This window comes from Zea mays, chromosome 4 (genome assembly GCF_902167145.1).
Source record: "Zea mays cultivar B73 chromosome 4, Zm-B73-REFERENCE-NAM-5.0, whole genome shotgun sequence".
Taxonomy (NCBI): Eukaryota; Viridiplantae; Streptophyta; class Magnoliopsida; order Poales; family Poaceae; genus Zea; species Zea mays.
This window is the reverse complement of record NC_050099.1, coordinates 59,226,868-59,238,440: the sequence shown is the minus strand read 5'-3', so window position 1 is coordinate 59,238,440 and position 11,573 is coordinate 59,226,868.

Below are 11,573 nucleotides of genomic sequence, written 5' to 3'. Positions count from 1 at the left end.
GGGGGTGAATAGGGTGAATCTGAAATTTATAAACTTAAGCACAACTACAAGCTGGGTTAGCGTTAGAAATATGAACGAGTCCGAGAGAGAGGGCAAAAAATAATCGTGAGCAAATAAAGAGCGAGACACAATGATTTGTTTTACCGAGGTTCGGTTCTTGCAAACCTACTCCCCGTTGAGGTGGTCATAAAGATCGGGTCTCTTTCAACCCTTTCCCTCTCTCAAACGGTCACTTTAGACCGAGTGAGCTTCTCTTCTCAATCAAACGGGACACAAAGTCCCCGCAAGGACCACCACACAATTGGTGTCTCTTGCCTCGGTTACAATTGAGTTGATCACAAGAAAGACTGAGAAAAAGAAGCAATCCAAGCGCAAGAGCTCAAATGTACACAAGTCACTCTCTCTCTCTCTAGTCACTATTTGATTTGGAATGAACTGAGGACTTGGGAGAGGATTTGATCTCTTTGGTGTGTCTTGTATTGAATGCTATAGCTCTTGTAAGGTGTAGGAAGTTGGAAAACTTGGATGCAATTGAATGTGGGGTGGTTGGGGTAATTATAGCTCCAACCACCAAAAGTGGCCGTTGGGAGGCTGTCTGTCGCATGGCGCACCGGACAGCCGGTCGTTGGGTTCTGACCGTTGGAGCTCTGACTGGTGGGGCCTCTGGGCTGTCTGGTGGTGCACCGGACAGGTCCTGTAGACTGTCCGGTGCCCCTTCTGCGCGTGCTCTGACTCTGGCGCGCACTGTAGCACATTCAATGTGGTTGCAGTCGACCGTTGGTGCGAAGTAGCCGTTGCTCCGCTGGCACACCGGACAGTCCGGTATGACACCGGACACTGTCCGGTACTTCACCGGACAGTCCGGTGAATTATAGCGGAGCGGCCTCCCATTTTCCCGAAGGTAGCGAGTTCAGCGTCGAGTTCCCTGGTGCACCAGACACTGTCCGGTGGCACACCGGATAGTCTGGTGCGCCAGACCAGGGTGCCTTTGGGATGTCTTTAGCTCTCTTTATTTGAACCCATCTATTGGCTTGTTGTGAACCTTTGGCACCTGTAAAACTTATAGACTAGAGCAAACTAGTTAGTCCAATTATTTGTGTTGGGCAATTCAACCACCAAAATCAATCTAGGAAAAGGTGTAAGCCTATTTCCCTTTCAATCTCCCCCTTTTTGGTGATTGATGCCAACACAAACCAAAGCAAATATAGAAATGCATAGTTGAACTAGTTTGCATAATTGTAAGTGCAAAGGTTGCTTGGAATGAAACCAATATATTCTCATAAGATGCGCATGGATTGATTTCTTTTTCATTTTCAACATTTTGGACCACGCTTGCACTACATGTTTTGTTTTTGCAAATTCTTTTGTAAATTCTTTTCAAAGTTCTTTTGCAAATAGTCAAAGAATAAATGAGTAAGATTTTGAGAAGCATTTTCAAGATTTGAAATTTTCTCCCCCTGTTTCAAATGCTTTTCCTTTGACTAAACAAAACTCCCCCTCAATAAAATCCTCCTCTTAGTGTTCAAGAGGGTTTTAGATATTAGTTTTGAAAGGGTTGTACCAATTTGAAATTCTTATCAACAATAAGATACCGATTGAAAAAATTACCAATAGAAAAATCTTTCCTTAACTTAAATTTTTGAAAATTGGTGGTGGTGCGGTCCTTTTGCTTTGGGCTAATACTTTCTCCCCCTTTGGCATGAATCGCCAAAAACGGATACTTGAGTGAAATATAAGCCCTTATAACTACTTTCTTCCCCTTTGGCGAACAAAATATGAGTGAAGATTATACCAAAGTTGGAGAGTGGCTCGGAGCAACGGCGAAGGATGAGTAATTTGATGGAGTTGAGTGGAAGCCTTTGTCTTCGCCAAATACTCCAATTCCCTTTCAATCTATGACTTGGTTTGAAATACACTTGAAAACACATTAGTCATAGCATATAAAAGAGACATGATCAAAGGTATATTAATGAGCTATGTATGCAGGACGTCAAAAGAAATTCCGAGAATCAAGAATATTTAGCTCATGCCTAAGTTTGTTAAATGATTGTTCATCTAGTGTCTTGGTAAAGATATCGGCTAATTGTTCTTTGGTGTTAATATATGCAATCTCGATATCCCCCTTTTGTTGGTGATCCCTAAGAAAATGATATTGAATGGCTATGTGTTTAGTGCGGCTATGCTCAACGGGATTATCCGCCATGCGAATTGCACTCTCATTATCACATAGAAGAGGAACTTTAGTTAATTTGTAACCATAGTCCCTAAGGGTTTGCCTCATCCAAAGCAATTGCGCGCAATAATGGCCTGCGGCAATATACTCGGCTTCGGCGGTAGAAAGAGCTACGGAATTTTGCTTCTTTGAAGCCCAAGACACCAGAGATCTTCCCAAGAACTGGCAAGTCCCCGATGTGCTCTTTCTATTAATTTTACACCCCGCCCAATCGGCATCCAAATAACCAATTAATTCAAATGTGGATCCCCGAGGGTACCAAAGCCCAAACTTAGGAGTATAAACTAAATATCTCAAGATTCGTTTTACGGCCGTAAGGTGAGCTTCCTAAGGGTCGGCTTGGAATCTTGCACACATGCATACGGAAAGCATAATGTCCGGTCGAGATGCACATAAATAGAGTAGAGAACCTATCATCGACCCGTATACCTTTTGATCTACGGATTTACCTCCCGTGTCGAGGTCGAGATGCCCATTGGTTCCCATGGGTGTCTTGATGGGCTTGGCATCCTTCATCCCAAACTTGTTTAGAATGTCTTGAATATACTTCGTTTGGCTAATGAAGGTGCCCTCTTGGAGTTGCTTTACTTGAAATCCCAAGAAATACTTCAACTCCCCCATCATAGACATCTCGAATTTCTGTGTCATGATCCTACTAAATTCCTCACATGTAGATTCGTTAGTAGACCCAAATATAATATCATCAACATAAATTTGGCATACAAACAAATCATTGTCAAGAGTTTTAGTAAATAGAGTAGGATCGGCCTTTCCGACCTTGAAGCCATTAGTGATAAGAAAATCTCTTAGGCATTCATATCATGCTCTTGGGGCTTGCTTGAGCCCATAAAGCTCCTTAGAGAGTTTATATACATAGTTAGGGTACTCACTATCTTCAAAGCCAGGAGGTTGCTCAACATAGACCTCTTCCTTGATTGGTCCATTGAGGAAGGCACTTTTCACGTCCATTTGATAAAGCTTAAAGCCATGGTAAGTAGCATACGCAAGTAAAATGCGAATTGATTCAAGCCTAGCTACGGGTGCATAGGTTTCACCGAAATCCAAACCTTCAACTTGTGAATATCCCTTGGCCACAAGTCGGGCTTTGTTCCTTGTCACCACACCATGCTCATCTTGTTTGTTGCGGAAGACCCACTTGGTTCCTACAACATTTTGGTTAGGACGTGGAACTAAATGCCATACCTCATTCCTAGTGAAGTTGTTGAGCTCCTCTTGCATTGCCACCACCCAATCCGAATCTTGAAGTGCTTCCTCTATCCTGTGTGGCTCAATAGAGGAAACAAAAGAGTAATGTTCACAAAAATGAGCAACACGAGATCGAGTAGTTACCCCCTTTTGAATGTCACCGAGGATGGTGTTCACGGGGTGATCTCGTTGGATTGCTTGGTGGACTCTTGGGTGTGGCGGTCTTGGAACTTGTTCATCTTCCTCATCTTGATCATGGACATCTCCCCCTTGATCATTGCTCTCCTCTTGAGGTGGCTCATCCTCTTGATCTTCTCCTTCATTATCTTGAGCCTCATCCTCATTTTGAGTTGGTGGAGATGCTTGCATGGAGGAAGATGGTTGATCTTGTGCATTTGGAGGCTCTTCGGATTCTTTAGGACACACATCCCCAATGGACATGTTCCTTACCGCGACGCACGGAGCCTCTTCATCATCTAGCTCATCAAGATCAACTTGCTCTACTTGAGAGCTGTTAGTTTCATCAAACACAATGTCACAAGAAACTTCAACCTGCCCAGAGGACTTGTTAAAGACTCTATATGCCCTTGTGTTTGAATCATATCCTAGTAAAAAGCCTTCTACAGCCTTAGGAGCAAATTTAGATTTTCTACCTCTTTTAACAAGAATAAAGCATTTGCTACCAAAGACTGTAAAATATGAAACATTGGGCTTTTTACCGATTAGGAGTTCGTATGATGTTTTCTTGAGGATTCGGTGTAGATATAACCGGTTGATGGCGTAGCAAGCGGTGTTGACCGCCTCAGCACAAAACCGATCCGAAGTCTTGTACTCATCAAGCATGGTTCTTGCCATGTCCAATAGAGTTCGATTCTTCCTCTCTACTACACTATTTTGTTGTGGCGTGTAGGGAGAAGAGAACTCATGCTTGATGCCCTCCTCCTCAAGGAAGCTTTCAATTTGAGAGTTCTTGAACTCCGTCCCGTTGTCGCTTCTAATCTTTTTTATCCTTAAGGCGAACTCATTTTGAGCCCGTCTTAAGAATCCCTTTAAGGTCTCTTGGGTATGAGATTTTTCCTGCAAAAAGAACACCCAAGTGAAGCGAGAATAATCATCCACAATAACTAGACAGTACTTACTCTCGTCGATGCTTATGTAAGCTATCGGGCCGAATAGGTCCATGTGTAGGAGCTCGAGTGGCCTGTTAGTTGTCATAATGTTCTTGTGCGGATGATGAACACCAACTTGCTTCCCTGCCTGACATGCGCTACAAATCCTGTATTTCTCAAAATGAACATTTCTTAGTCCCAAAATTTGTTCTCCCTTTAGAAGCTTGTGAAGATTCTTTATTCCAACATGTGCTAGTCGGCGATGCCAGAGCCAGCCCATGTTAGTCTTAGCAATTAAGCAAGTGTCGAGTTCAGCTCTATCAAAATCTACTAAGTATAGCTGACCCTCTAACACTCCCTTAAATGCTAATGAATCATCACTTCTTCTAAAGACAATAACACCTATGTTCGTAAAAAGATAGTTGTAACCCATTTTACATAATTGCGAAACTGAAAGCAAGTTGTAATCTAAAGAATCTACAAGAAAAACATTGGAAATGGAATGGTCAGGAGATATAGCAATTTTACCTAATCCTTTGACCAAACCTTGGTTTCCATCCCCCGAATGTGATAGCTCGTTGGGGATCTTGGTTTTTCTCGTAGGAGGAGAACATCTTCTTCTCCCCTGTCATGTGGTTTGTGCACCCGCTGTCGATGATCCAACTTGAGCCCCCGGATGCATAAACCTACAAAACAAATTTAGTTCTTGATTTTAGGTACCCAAACGGTTTTGGGTCCTTTGACATTAGATACAAGAACTTTGGGTACCCAAACACAAGTCTTTGATCCCTTGTGTTTGCCCCCAACATATTTGGCAACTACCTTGCCGGATTTGTTAGTTAAAACATAAGATGCATCAAAAGTCTTAAATGAAATGTTAGAATCATTTGATGCAATAGGAGTTTTCTTCTTAGGCAATTTAGCACGGGTTGATTGCCTAGAGCTAGATGCCTCACCCTTATACATAAAAGCATGATTAAGGCCAGAGTGAGACTTCCTAGAGTGAATTCTCCTAATTTTATGCTCGGGATAACCGGCAGGGTACAAAATGTAACCCTCATTATCCTGAGGCATGGGAGTCTTGCCCTTAACAAAATTAGACAATCTTTTAGGAGGGGCATTAAGTTTGACATTGTCTCCCTTTTGGAAGCCTATGCCCTCCTTGATGCCAGGGCGTCACCCACTATAGAGCATGCTTCTAGCAAATTTAAAATTTTCATTTTCTAAGTTATGCTCATTAATTTTGGCATTAAGTTGAGCTATGTGATAATTTTGTTTCTTAATTAAAGCTAGGTGATCATGAATAGCATCAACATTAATGTCTCTACATCTAGTACAAATGGAAACATGCTTAATGGTAGATGTAGAGGGTTTGCAAGATTTTAATTCAATACTCTTAGCATGTAATATGTCATTTTCACTTCTAAGATTAGAAATGGTAACATTGCAAACATCTAAGTCTTTAGCCTTAGCAATTAATTTTTCATTTTCAATCTTAAGGCTAGCAAGAGAGACATTCAATTCTTCAATCTTAGCAAATAAACTAACATTATCATCTCTAAGATTGGGAATTGAAACATCACAAACATTTGAATCAACCTTAGCAATTATTTTAGCATTTTCATTTCTAAGATTGGCAATAATATCATGGCAAGTGCTTAGCTCACTAGATAGTTTTTCACATTTCTCTACTTCTAGAGCGTAAGCATTCTTAACCTTAACATGCTTCTTGTTTTCTTTAATTAGGAAGTCCTCTTGAGAGTCCAAGAGTTCATCCTTCTCATGAATAGCACTAATTAATTCATTTAATTTTTCTTTTTGTTGCATGTTTAGTTTGGCAAAAAGGGTGCGCAAATTATCCTCCTCATCACATGAGTTATCCTCATCACTACAGGTTTCATATTTAGTGGAGGATTTTGATTTTACCTTCTTCCTTTTGCCGTCTTTTGCCATGAGGCACTTGTGGCCGACGTTGGGGAAGAGGAGTCCTTTGGTGACGACGATGTTGGCGGCGTCCTCGTCAGAGGAGGACTCGGTGGAGCTCTCGTTGGAGTCCCACTCGCGGCACACATGGGCATCGCCGCCCCTCTTCTTGTGGTACCTATTCTTTTCTCTCCTCTTTCCCTTATTGTCGTCGCCCCTGTCACTATCACTTGATAATGGACATTTTGCAATAAAATGATCGGGCTTACCACACTTGTAGCACACTTTCTTGGAGCGGGATTTGTAGTCCTTCCCCCTCCTTTTCTTGAGGATTTGGCGGAAGCTCTTGATGATGAGCGCCAGCTCCTCATTGTCGAGCTTAGAGGCGTCGAGGGGGTGTCTACTTGATGTAGACTCTTCCTTCTTCTCCTCTGTCGCCTTGAATGCGACCGGTTGTGCTTCGGGCGTGGAGGGGCCATCTTGCTCGATGATTTTCTTTGAGCCTTTGATCATCAACTCAAAGCTCACAAATTTTCCTATTACTTCCTCGGGAGACATTAGTGTATATCTAGGATCTCCACGTATTAATTGAACTTGCGTAGGGTTAAGAAAGACGAGTGATCTAAGAATAACCTTGACCATTTCATGGTCATCCCATTTTTTACTCCCGAGGTTGCGCACTTGGTTCACCAAGGTCTTGAGCCGGTTGTACATTTCTTGTGGCTCCTCCCCTTGGCGAAGTCGGAAGCGACCGAGCTCCCCCTCGATCGTCTCCCGCTTGGTGATCTTGGTCACCTCGTCTCCTTCGTGCGCGGGCTTTAGCACGTCCCAAATCTCCTTGGCGCTCTTCAATCCTTGCACCTTGTTATACTCCTCTCGACTTAGAGAGGTGAGGAGTATAGTGGTGGCTTGGGAGTTAAGTGCACGATTTGGGCCACCTCGTCCTCATCATAATCTTCATCCCCTACGGATGGTACCTGTACACCAAACTCAACAACATCTCATATGCTTTTGTGGAGTGAGGTTAGGTGATATCTCATCATATCACTCCACCTAGAATAATCTTCACCGTCAAATGTCGGTGGTTTGCCTAATGGGACGGAAAGTAATGGAGTATGCTTAGGAATGCGAGGATAGCATAGGGGGATCTTACTATACTTCTTGCGCTCTTGGCGCTTAGAAGTGACGGACGCGGCGTCGGATCCGAATGTAGAGGGCGAGGAAGAATCGGTCTCGTAGTAGACCACTTTCTTCATTTTCTTCTTCTTCTCGCCACTCTTGTGCGATCGAATGCGTGAAGGGGATCCATCCTTCTTGTTGTTGGCGGACTCCCTCGATGGAGCCTTCCCATGGCTTGTAGCGGACTTCTCCCCACCGATCACCCTCTTCTTGGCGTGATCTGCCGACATCACTTTGAGCGGTTAAGCTCTAATGAAGCATCAGGCTCTGATACCAATTGAAAGTCGCCTAGAGGGGGGTGAATAGGGCGAATCCGAAATTTATAAACTTAAGCACAACTACAAGCCGGGTTAGCGTTAGAAATATGAACGAGTCCGAGAGAGAGGGCGAAAAACAAATCATGAGCAAATAAAGAGCAAGACACGATGATTTGTTTTACCGAGGTTTGGTTCTTGCAAACCTACTCCTCGTTGAGGTGGTCACAAAGACCGGGTCTCTTTCAACCTTTTCCCTCTCTCAAACGGTCACTTTAGACCGAGTGAGCTTCTCTTCTCAATCAAACGGGACACAAAGTCCCCGCAAGGACCACCACACAATTGGTGTCTCTTGCCTCGGTTACAATTGAGTTGATCACAAGAAAGACTGAGAAAAAGAAGCAATCCAAGCGCAAGAGCTCAAATGTACACAAGTCACTCTCTCTCTAGTCACTATTTGCTTTGGAATGAACTAAGGACTTGGGAGAGGATTTGATCTCTTTGGTGTGTCTTGTATTGAATGCTATAGCTCTTGTAAGGTGTAGGAAGTTGGAAAACTTGGATGCAATTGAATGTGGGGTGGTTGGGGTATTTATAGCTCCAACCACCAAATGTGGCCGTTGGGAGGCTGTCTGTCGCATGGCGCACCGGACAGTCCGGTGCGCCAGCCACGTCAGCCGGCCGTTGGGTTCTGACCGTTGGAGCTCTGACTGGTGGGGCCTCTGGGCTGTCCGGTGGTGCACCGGACAGGTCCTGTAGACTGTCCGGTGCCCCTTCTGCGCGTGCTCTGACTCTGGCGCGCACTGTAGCGCATTCAATGCGTTTGCAGTCGACCGTTGGCGCGAAGTAGCCGTTGCTCCGTTGGCACACCGGATAGTCCGGTGTGACATCGGACACTGTCCGGTGGCACACCGGACAGTCCGGTGCGCCAGACCAGGGTGCCTTTGGGATGTCTTTAGCTCTCTTTATTTGAACCCATCTTTGGTCTTTTTATTGGCTTGTTGTGAACCTTTGGCACCTGTAAAACTTATAGACTAGAGCAAACTAGTTAGTCCAATTATTTGTGTTGGGCAATTCAACCACCAAAATCAATCTAGGAAAAGGTGTAAGCCTATTTCCCTTTCAATCGACTAGGAGATCAAGTCTGGTCGGTTTCCATAAATGGCAAGCAAAGAGTGAAAGAAATTCGTGTTAAAGGAATGGGGAGATCGAGCGATATCATGGGGAAAGGAAGGGCATCTCAGTGCACTCCACATCTGACAGGGAATCAAATGGAGGCGGCTTGACGAGGGCAGCATGGCGGCAAAGAGCTCTTGGCGCAAGCGCGAGGGGGAAGAAAGGGAAGTGGCTGACGTGTGGGGCTTGGCTGACAGAGAGAGAGGGAGAGAGAGGAAGGGGCGCTAGTGGGTTGCTTAGGCCGAAAGTGGACACGGGCCAGGTGAGGAAAGGATTTCTTTTTCTTTTTCTCTAGATTTTCTGATTCATTCTTTTAAACATATGGATATACAAATATATATATATATATATATATTTAATATTTGTTTAATCACAATTAGCTTAGAAATAAAATTACCCCTTTTAGAGAATAAAACTTTGTCGGGTAGACCCCAAAACTCAAATTTCACACAAAGGTAACAATTAAGGTACCAAAGTAAATTTCTTTTGAAATTCTTTATCAAACAAAAAGGAATGCTCCAAAAGATGAATGCACCACACAATTAAAATTTTAAATTTTGAAAATAACTATCCTCTTCTAAGGTCTCATGCTTAAAACAAAATGTTCTAAAGGAAGGAATGGAGGTGTTTACAAAACCTACCCCCCTAAAAAGAATCTCATTCTCGAGATTAAGGAACTTCTGCAAAAAAATAGGGAAATTCTGCTTTGAGTTCATCCTCTCTTTCCCAAGTTGCTTCATCTTCTGAGTGGTGGCTCCACTGGACTCTGCACATTTTGATCACTTAACTTTGAGTAATTCTGTGACATGTCTCCATTATTTTTCACTGGATATTCTGAATATGTCAGATCTTTCTTAACATCTAGCTCCTCCAAGGGTAACTTCTCCTCGAGTACACTTAAGCACTTCTTAAGTTGTGATATGTGAAACACATCATGCACGTCTGATAACTACGCAGGTAGTTCCAACCGATATGCTACCTCACCTTTCCTTTCTAGGACTAGGAATAGACCAAAGTAATAGGGAGATAACTTCCCTTTAACCTTGAACCTTCTTAGACCTCTCATAGGTGAAACCTTAAGATACACATAGTCTCCGACTTCAAAAGTAAACTCACTCCTTCGATTATCAGCATAACTCTTTTGCATAGACTGGGCTACTTTAAGATTCTCTCTAATGATATGTACTTGTTTTTCTGCCTCTTGGAGAATTTCTAGTCCGAACAACTGACTTTGTCCTGCTCGATTCTAGTACAAAGGTGTTCTGCACTTTCTCCCATAGAGTGCTTAAAATGGGGCCATCTTGAAACTTGATTGATAACTATTGTTATAGGATAATTCTGTATATGGCAAACAGTTGTCCCAACTTCCACTACGTTTAAGGGCATAGGCTCTTAAAATATCCTCCAGTGTCTGGTTCATTATTTCTTTCTGACCATCTATTTATGGATGATATGTAGAACTAAAGTTAATCTTGGTATCCATTGACTCATGTAACTTATTCCAAAAGCACGAGGTAAACTGAGTTCCTCGATTAGAAATGATCTTCTTAGCGACTTCGTGTAAACACACAATCCTGGCCATATATAGCTCTGCCAACTTGGCTCCAGAATATATAGCTGGTCGTTACTAGTATAAAGTGTGCAACTTTTGTTAACCTATCCACAATGACCCAAATAGAAGCATAACTATCTCTGCTATGGGGCAATCCAACTATGAAATCCATACTAATTTCCTGCCATTTCCATTCAGGCACTTTCAGAGGTTGAAGCAAAACGGATGGCTCTTTGATACTCTGCTTTCACTCTCTCGCAAACATCACAAAGAGCGACATGAGCGGCTACATCTCTTTTCAAGTCATGCCACCAATATTTCTCCTTCAAGTCCTAGTACATCTTGGTACTTCCGGGGTGAATGGAATAAGCTGAGTCATGGGCCTCATTCAAGACCATCTACCGAAGGTGATCACTTTAAGGTACATAGATTCTATTTCTGAACCAAATGGTACCTTGGCCATCCTCTGTAAACTCGGGGGCTTTTCCCACACTAATTAGGGTTTACCTTTATTCCACCATCGATGATAATGTTTCCTACAACCTCCTTTAACCAAAAGTCACACTTCGAGTACTTAGCATAAAGATGGTTGTCATGGAGCTTCTAAAGTACTAATCCTAGGTGTTCTTCGTGTGTCTCCTCATCTTGAGAATAAACTAAGATATCATTAATGAACACGACCACAAACTTGTCAAGATACTCCATGAACACCTATTCATCAAGTTCATAAAGTATGCAGGAGCATTGGTTAATTCAAAGGACAATACCAAAAACTGATATAACAACTATCTTATGGTGAATGTCACCTTGGGAACATCTTCAGGTTGAATCTTTAGTTGGTGATAACCCGATCTTAAATTCACTTTTGAGAATACATTGGCTCCTCTCATCTGATCGAATGGATCTTCTATTCGAGGTAGCATGTACTTATTCTTAATGGT